The sequence below is a fragment of the Lissotriton vulgaris genome, chromosome 5, assembly GCF_964263255.1.
Source record: "Lissotriton vulgaris chromosome 5, aLisVul1.2, whole genome shotgun sequence".
NCBI lineage: Eukaryota > Metazoa > Chordata > Amphibia > Caudata > Salamandridae > Lissotriton > Lissotriton vulgaris.
The window spans coordinates 660,724,863-660,734,759 of NC_141693.1; the positions used below are offsets into that span (position 1 = coordinate 660,724,863).

The following is a 9,897-nucleotide window of genomic DNA, read 5'->3' on the forward strand; positions in this document are numbered from 1 at the left end:
CATTAAAACCAATACGCAAGTGCAGTGTAAAATTTAATAAAATAAAAACGCAGTTGCATGCAAGCGTGTTAACAAAACGTTAACGTAAACTTGCAAGCATAACAGTAGGCATATAATTTGAAACAGTAGCTCACAAATTAATGATACTACAAATTGTGGCAAAATATTTTTCTTTTATATTACTAATATGGCGCTCTGCACCTAACCTGTCAATCGTAGCAGTAAATTCAGTGAACTGTAGAAATTAGACAATCGTTACACAAATAAAACATGAACAGTGCATAAATGTATTAAAATATATCACTTACCTGTCGATCGTAGCAGCACAGTCAGTGGGGTGTATAAATCAGACAAACACAAACAGAACATGGACAGTGCATACATATACATTTTTAAAAACAAGAGGTAAAGATCAGAAAACATCAGCTACTTAAGGCAAAACTAGTACAGGACCCGAATACCAGGACGACATCGCGCAAACATCAGTGAAGATATCGGGAAATTACGTTAACGTGAAAAAGGGAGACGCCACGAGCCATGTTGGACCTAGAAAAAAAAAAGTTAAAAACAAGAGGCAAAGATCAGAAAACATCAGATACTTAAGGCAAAACTAGAGTACAGGACCCGAATACCAGGACGACACCTGCGCAAACTTCAGTGAAGATATCGGGAAATTACATACATACCTGTCTGCAGGGACACGCCACGGACCATGTGGAACCTACAAAAGACAGAAAAAAAATAAGATTACTACAATAGAAAAGATAGCTGACCTCAAACTGCAAATAAGCCTCGAATAGGAACTAGTACGTGCACAGCGGTGCACATCGCTGCAGGGTGACGTCACGGGCCATGTTGGACCTCGAAAAAAGATAAAATAATATTAGCCTACAAACAAAGTAAACCTTGTTTACCTGTAAAGGAAAACAGTACATCTAACTAAAAATATTTAAAACATTACATCAACAGACAAAAGTTGCTCTCTTAGTCTCGACGGAAACATAAGATGAACCGTAAAAAACAAACAAACCTGGCTTACCTGTAAATGAAAACCGTAGATGTAACACAAAATAATTAATACATTACATCAACAGACTAAAGTTGCTCGCTTACCTGTAGAACTTTCCAGACGAGATCGGGAAATGACGTTAACGTGAATAAACGTGCCCCGCCCATGCCGTATTAAAATCAAGTACTCCCCCTATTCAATTTTTAATAGCACTTTCGTCAAACAAATAAAAAATGTAAATATCGCAAACATTTTTTTTACAAATTAAATGACAGCTATTAGGCAATACAATAAATAACAATATCATAAAAAAAGGGAGATAAAAATATTTTTAAAGAAATAACTTACTTTTCTGTCGCAGGAGCCGCGGGTCGGAACCACTCCGTGCACAGCGGTGCACATCGCTGCAGGAAGACGCCACGGGCCATGTTGGACCTACAAAAAAGATAAGAAACATAACATTAGGCAAAATAAACAAAATGGCTTACTTTTACACGGAAACAACAGCAACATACATACCCGTCTGAACAGCTTCGTCCACAGTGGTGCAATCGGCTGCAGGGAAACGCCACGGGCCTTGTTGGACCTACAAAAAAGATAAGAAACATAAGATTATTAAAATTGAAAAGATAGCTCACCTCAATCTGCAAAAGAGCCGCGGGTCGGAACCACTCCGTGCACAGCGGTGCACATCGCTGCAGGAAGACGCCACGGGCCATGTTGGACCTACAAAAAAGATAAGAAACATAAGATTATTAAAATTGAATAGATAGCTCACCTCAATCTGCAAAAGAGCCGCGGGTCGGAACCACTCCGTGCACAGCGGTGCACATCGCTGCAGGAAGACGCCACGGGCCATGTTGGACCTACAAAAAAGATAAGAAACATAAGATTATTAAAATTGAAAAGATAGCTCACCTCAATCTGCAAAAGAGCCGCGGGTCGGAACCACTCCGTGCACAGCGGTGCACATCGCTGCAGGAAGACGCCACGGGCCATGTTGGACCTACAAAAAAGATAAGAAACATAACTTTAGCCTAAATAAACAAAATGGCTTACATTAAGACGCCCATGTTGGACCTACAAAAAAGATAAGAAACATAACATTAGCCTAACTAAACAAAATGGCTTACTTTTACACGGAAACAACAGCAACATACATACCCGTCTGAACAGCTTCGTCCACAGTGGTGCAATCGGCTGCAGGGAAACGCCACGGGCCTTGTTGGACCTACAAAAAAGATAAGAAACATAAGATTATTAAAATTGAAAAGATAGCTCACCTCAATCTGCAAAAGAGCCGTGGGTCGGAACCACTCCGTGCACAGCGGTGCACATCGCTGCAGGAAGACGCCACGGGCCATGTTGGACCTACAAAAAAGATAAGAAACATGACTTTAGCCTAAATAAACAAAATGGCTTACTTTTACACGAAAACAACAGCAACATACATACCCGTCTGAACAGCTTCGTCCACAGTGGTGCAATCGGCTGCAGGGAAACGCCACGGGCCTTGTTGGACCTACAAAAAAGATAAGAAACATAAGATTATTAAAATTGAAAAGATAGCTCACCTCAATCTGCAAACGAGCCGCGGGTCGGAACCACTCCGTGCACAGCGGTGCACATCGCTGCAGGAAGACGCCACGGGCCATGTTGGACCTACAAAAAAGATAAAAAACATAAGATTTGCCTAAAACAAAATGGCTTACTTTTACACGGAAACAACAGCATTTTATGTCGCAGGAGCCTCGGATCGAAACCGCTCCATGCACAGTGGTGCACATTGCTGCAGGGCGACGCCACCGGCCATGTTAGACCTAGAAAAAAGAAAAGAAACATAACATTAGCCTAAAAAAACAAACCTGGCTTACTTGTAAAGGAAAACAACAACAACATACATTGACCATGTTAGACCTAAACATAAGAGAAAAAACATAACATTAGCTACAATACAAAGATGCCTTACTTGGATCCTAAAAAAAACAAAAACATACATACCTGTCTGCAGGGAGACGCCACGGACCATGTGGAACCTACAAAAGACAGAAACAAACATAAGATTATTGCAATAGAAAAGATAGCTGACCTCAAACTGCAAAAGAGCCTCGGATCGGAACAACTCCGTGCACAGCGGTGCACATCCCTGCAGGGTGACGTCACGGGCCATGTAGGACCTAGAAAAAAGAAAAAAAACATAAAATTAGCCTAAAAATCTAAACCTGGGTTACCTGTAAAGGAAAACAGTACATCTAACTAAAAATATGTTAAACATGACATCAGACAAAAGTTGCTCTCTTACCTGTAGGACTTTCGAGAAGATATCAGGAAATGACGTTAACGCAACGTGCCACGCCCATGCCGTATTAAAATCAAGTACTCCCCGTATTCATTTATTAATCGCACTTTCGTCAAACAAATAAAGTAGAAATATCGCAAAAACATTTTTACAAAATGAAATAACAGTTATCATTTAATACAATAAATAACACACAATATAATGAAAAGGTAGATACAAATATTTCTAAAGAAATAACGTACCTGTAATAACGTACCTGTATGTCGCAGGAGCCTCGGATCGGAATTACTCCGTGCTTACCGGTGCACATGGCTGCAGGAAGAATCCAGGGACCATGTTAAACATAGAAAAAAGAAAAGAAACATAAGATTAGCCTAAGAAACAAAAACTGGTTTACCTGTAAAGGAAAACAACAATAACATACATCAACCATGTTATACCTAAACATAAGAGAAAAAACATAACATTAGCTACTATAAAAAGATGCCTTACTTGGATCCTAAACAAAAAAAAACATACATACCTGTCTGAAAAACTGCGTGCGGCTGCAGGGAGTCTCGACGGACCATGTTGGAGCTAGAAAAAAGATAAGAAACATAAGATGAGCCTAAAAAAAAAAAAACATGGCTTACCTGTAAATGGAAACGGTAGATGTAACAATAAATAATTAATACATTACATCAACAGACAAAAGTTGCTCGCTTAGTCTCGACGGAAACATAAGATGAACCGTAAAAAACAAACAAACCTGGCTTACCTGTAAATGAAAACCGTAGATGTAACAATAAATAATTAATACATTACATCAACAGACAAAAGTTGCTCGCTTACCTGTAGAACTTTCCAGACGAGATCGGGAAATGACGTTAACGTGAATAAACGTGCCCCGCCCATGCCGTATTAAAATCAAGTACTCCCCCTATTCAATTATTAATAGCACTTTCGTCAAACAAATAAAAAATGTAAATATCGCAAACATTTTTTTTAACAAATTAAATGACAGGTATTAGGCAATACAATAAATAACAATATCATAAAAAAAGGGAGATAAAAATATTATTAAAGAAATAACGTACTTTTCTGTCGCAGGAGCCGCGGGTCGGAACCACTCCGTGCACAGCGGTGCACATCGCTGCAGGAAGACGCCACGGGCCATGTTGGACCTACAAAAAAGATAAAAAACATAAGATTAGCCTAAAAAAAAAAAATGGCTTACTTTTACACGGAAACAACAGCATTTTATGTCACAGGAGCCTCGGATCGAAACCGCTCCATGCACAGCGGTGCACATTGCTGCAGGGCGACGCCACCGGCCATGTTAGACCTAGAAAAAAGAAAAGAAACATAACATTAGCCTAAAAAAACAAACCTGGCTTACTTGTAAAGGAAAACAACAACAACATACATTGACCATGTTAGACCTAAACATAAGAGAAAAAACATAACATTAGCTACAATACAAAGATGCCTTACTTGGATGCTAAAAAAACCAAAAACATACATACCTGTCTGCAGGGAGACGCCACGGACCATGTGGAACCTACAAAAGACAGAAACAAACATAAGATTATTGCAATAGAAAAGATAGCTGACCTCAAACTGCAAAAGGGCCTCGGATTGGAACAACTCCGTGCACAGCGGTGCACATCCCTGCAGGGTGACGTCACGGGCCATGTAGGACCTAGAAAAAATAAAAAAATAAAAAAATTAGCCTAAAAAACTAAACCTGGCTTACCTGTAAAGGAAAACAGTACATCTAACTAAAAATATGTTAAACATGACATCAGACAAAAGTTGCTCTCTTACCTGTAGAACTTTCGAGAAGATATCAGGAAATGACGTTAACGCAACGTGCCCCGCCCATGCCGTATTAAAATCAAGTACTCCCCGTATTCATTTATTAATCGCACTTTCGTCAAACAAATAAAGTAGAAATATCGCAAAAACATTTTTACCAAATGAAATAACAGTTATCATTTAATACAATAAATAACACACAATATAATGAAAAGGTAGATACAAATATTTCTAAAGAAATAACGTACCTGTAATAACGTACCTGTATGTCGCAGGAGCCTCGGATCGGAATTACTCCGTGCTTACCGGTGCACATGGCTGCAGGAAGAATCCAGGGACCATGTTAAACATAGAAAAAAGAAAAGAAACATAAGATTAGCCTAAGAAACAAAAACTGGTTTACCTGTAAAGGAAAACAACAATAACATACATCAACCATGTTATACCTAAACATAAGAGAAAAAACATAACATTAGCTACTATAAAAAGATGCCTTACTTGGATCCTAAACAAAAAAAAACATACATACCTGTCTGAAAAACTGCGTGCGGCTGCAGGGAGTCTCGACGGACCATGTTGGAGCTAGAAAAAAGATAAAAACATAAGATGAGCCTAAAAAAAAAAAAAACATGGCTTACCTGTAAATGGAAACGGTAGATGTAACAATAAATAATTAATACATTACATCAACAGACAAAAGTATCTCGCTTAGTCTCGACGGAAACATAAGATGAACCGTAAAAAACAAACAAACCTGGCTTACCTGTAAATGAAAACCGTAGATGTAACAATAAATAATTAATACATTACATCAACAGACAAAAGTTGCTCGCTTACCTGTCGAACTTTCCAGACGAGATCGGGAAATGACGTTAACGTGAATAAACGTGCCCCGCCCATGCCGTATTAAAATCAAGTACTCCCCCTATTCAATTATTAATAGCACTTTCGTCAAAGAAATAAAAAATGTAAATATCGCAAACATTTTTTTTACAAATTAAATGACAGCTATTAGGCAATACAATAAATAACAATATCATAAAAAAAGGGAGATAAAAATATTTTAAAAGAAATAACTTACTTTTCTGTCGCAGGAGCCGCGGGTCGGAACCACTCCGTGCACAGCGGTGCACATCGCTGCAGGAAGACGCCACGGGCCATGTTGGACCTACAAATAAGATAAAAAACATAAGATTAGCCTAAAAAAAAAAATGGCTTACTTTTACACGGAAACAACAGCAACATACATACCCGTCTGAAGCGCTCCGTGCACAGCGGTGCACATCGCTGCAGGAAGACGCCACAGGCCATGTTGGACCTACAAAAAAGATAAGAAACATAAGATTATTAAAATTGAAAAGATAGCTCACCTCAATCTGCAAAACAGCCGCGGGTCGGAACCACTCCGTGCACAGCGGTGCACATCGCTGCAGGAAGACGCCACGGGCCATGTTGGACCTACAAAAAAGATAAGAAACATAAGATTATTAAAATTGAAAAGATAGCTCACCTCAATCTGCAAAAGAGCCGCGGGTCGGAACCACTCCGTGCACAGCGGTGCACATAGCTGCAGGAAGACGCCACGGGCCATGTTGGACCTACAAAAAAGATAAGAAACATAACATTATTAAAATTGAAAAGATAGCTCACCTCAATCTGCAAAAGAGCCGCGGGTCGGAAGCACTCCGTGCACAGCGGTGCACATAGCTGCAGGAAGATGCCACGGGCCATGTTGGACCTACAAATGAGATAAAAAACATAAGATTAGCCTAAAAAAACAAAATGGCTTACTTTTACACGGAAAACAGCAACATACATACCCGTCTGAAGCGCTCCGTGCACAGCGGTGCACATCGCTGCAGGAAGACGCCACGGGCCATGTTGGACCTACAAATGAGATAAAAAACATAAGATTAGCCTAAAAAAACAAAATGGCTTACTTTTACACGGAAAAAACAGCAACATACATACCCGTCTGAAGCGCTCCGTGCACAGCGGTGCACATCGCTGCAGGAAGACGCCACGGGCCATGTTGGACCTACAAAAGAGATAAGAAACATAAGATTAGCCTAAAAAAAGAAAATGGCTTACTTTTACACGGAAACAACAGCAACATACATACCCGTCTGAAGCGCTCCGTCCACAGCGGTGCACATCGCTGCAGGAAGACGCCACGGGCCATGTTGGACCTACAAAAAAGATAAGAAACATAAGATTAGCCTAAAAAAACAAAATGGCTTACTTTTACACGAAAACAACAGCAACATACATACCCGTCTGAAGCGCTCCGTCCACAGCGGTGCACATCGCTGCAGGAAGACGCCACGGGCCATGTTGGACCTACAAAAAAGATAAGAAACATAAGATTATTAACATTGAAAAGATAGCTCACCTCAATCTGCAAAAGAGCCGCGGGTCGGAACCACTCCGTGCACAGCGGTGCACATCGCTGCAGGAAGACACCACGGGCCATGTTGGACCTACAAAAAAGATAAGAAACATAAGATTAGCCTAAAAAAACAAAATGGCTTACTTTTACACGGAAAAAAAAGCAACATACATACCCGTCTGAAGCGCTCCGTGCACAGCGGTGCACATCGCTGCAGGAAGACGCCACGGGCCATGTTGGACCTACAAAAAAGATAAGAAACATAACATTATTAAAATTGAAAAGATCGCTCACCTCAATCTGCAAAAGAGCCGCGGGTCGGAAGCACTCCGTGCACAGCGGTGCACATAGCTGCAGGAAGATGCCACGGGCCATGTTGGACCTACAAATGAGATAAAAAACATAAGATTAGCCTAAAAAAACAAAATGGCTTACTTTTACACGAAAACAACAGCAACATACATACCCGTCTGAAGCGCTCCGTCCACAGCGGTGCACATCGCTGCAGGAAGACGCCACGGGCCATGTTGGACCTACAAAAAAGATAAGAAACATAAGATTATTAACATTGAAAAGATAGCTCACCTCAATCTGCAAAAGAGCCGCGGGTCGGAACCACTCCGTGCACAGCGGTGCACATCGCTGCAGGAAGACACCACGGGCCATGTTGGACCTACAAAAAAGATAAGAAACATAAGATTAGCCTAAAAAAACAAAATGGCTTACTTTTACACGGAAAAAAAAGCAGCATACATACCCGTCTGAAGCGCTCCGTGCACAGCGGTGCACATCGCTGCAGGAAGACGCCACGGGCCATGTTGGACCTACAAACAAGATAAGAAACATAACATTATTAAAATTGAAAAGATAGCTCACCTCAATCTGCAAAAGAGCCGCGGGTCGGAAGCACTCCGTGCACAGCGGTGCACATAGCTGCAGGAAGATGCCACGGGCCATGTTGGACCTACAAATGAGATAAAAAACATAAGATTAGCCTAAAAAAACAAAATGGCTTACTTTTACACGGAAAACAGCAACATACATACCCGTCTGAAGCGCTCCGTGCACAGCGGTGCACATCGCTGCAGGAAGACGCCACGGGCCATGTTGGACCTACAAATGAGATAAAAAACATAAGATTAGCCTAAAAAAACAAAATGGCTTACTTTTACACGGAAAAAACAGCAACATACATACCCGTCTGAAGCGCTCCGTGCACAGCGGTGCACATCGCTGCAGGAAGACGCCACGGGCCATGTTGGACCTACAAAAGAGATAAGAAACATAAGATTAGCCTAAAAAAAGAAAATGGCTTACTTTTACACGGAAACAACAGCAACATACATACCCGTCTGAAGCGCTCCGTCCACAGCGGTGCACATCGCTGCAGGAAGACGCCACGGGCCATGTTGGACCTACAAAAAAGATAAGAAACATAAGATTAGCCTAAAAAAACAAAATGGCTTACTTTTACACGAAAACAACAGCAACATACATACCCGTCTGAAGCGCTCCGTCCACAGCGGTGCACATCGCTGCAGGAAGACGCCACGGGCCATGTTGGACCTACAAAAAACATAAGAAACATAAGATTAGCCTAAAAAAACAAAATGGCTAACTTTTACACGAAAACAACAGCAACATACATACCCGTCTGAAGCGCTCCGTGCACAGCGGTGCACATCGCTGCAGGAAGACGCCACGGGCCATGTTGGACCTACAAATGAAATAAAAAACATAAGATTAGCCTAAAAAAACAAAATGGGATAAAAAACAAAAGACTCACCCGTTCAAAGAGCTTTGTAACAGCGACTTCTCGCAGAGACGATCAAGGGAAAATGGCATTTAGGATCCTTCGGCAAATTTCGGACTTGGGGGCGTGTTTTTGATGTTCTGAGTGACAGGCAACGTCACTGTCTAAAGAACATCAAAAATTACGCCCCCAAATCCGAAAAGGACGGAGCTTGTTTGGAGTGACGCATCTCTCCTCCAATGGCTGGCCTCCGTTTAGGAAGCCAGCCAATGAAGGAGAGAGGGGGCACGGAGGCGGGACATTCGCCGCTACTCAGACTCATTAAATCTCCGGCCTAAGACTGCGCAAGCGCAGCCTTTTAGGCCTTCGACCTAAAAAGGATAGACTAATTATTACTGATAAGTATAGATGTGTGATATAAGATGCTTTGGGGTTTTCTAATAATCATCTTGTTTTAGATTGTAGCTGCCGAGATAATTATTTTTATCATTCTGATACACAAAGTTTGTGCTCTGATTCTCCACAATAAATAATCAAATCACTATAAACATAAATTGGTGTGCGTGTCTACTGCTTTCTGGAAACAGGGTGATGTCTGTGCAACTATAATTAACCTCCTCAGATAGGAGTCTCTCTGACAGAGTTGTCTG

The 9,897-nt window shown here is 41.1% G+C and overlaps 1 protein-coding gene across 1 annotated transcript in view; it reads right to left on the reverse strand.

Moving 5' to 3' along the window:
• Positions 1-9,238, reverse strand: part of LOC147711375 (uncharacterized) — a 34,355-nt gene extending 25,117 nt beyond the window's left edge. The window contains exon 1 of the mRNA XM_086922090.1: positions 207-9,238. The gene's annotated coding sequence lies outside the window, so the exon portion shown is untranslated. The remainder of the gene's footprint in view (positions 1-206) is intronic.
• Between the last annotated feature and the right edge of the window lie 659 nt (positions 9,239-9,897).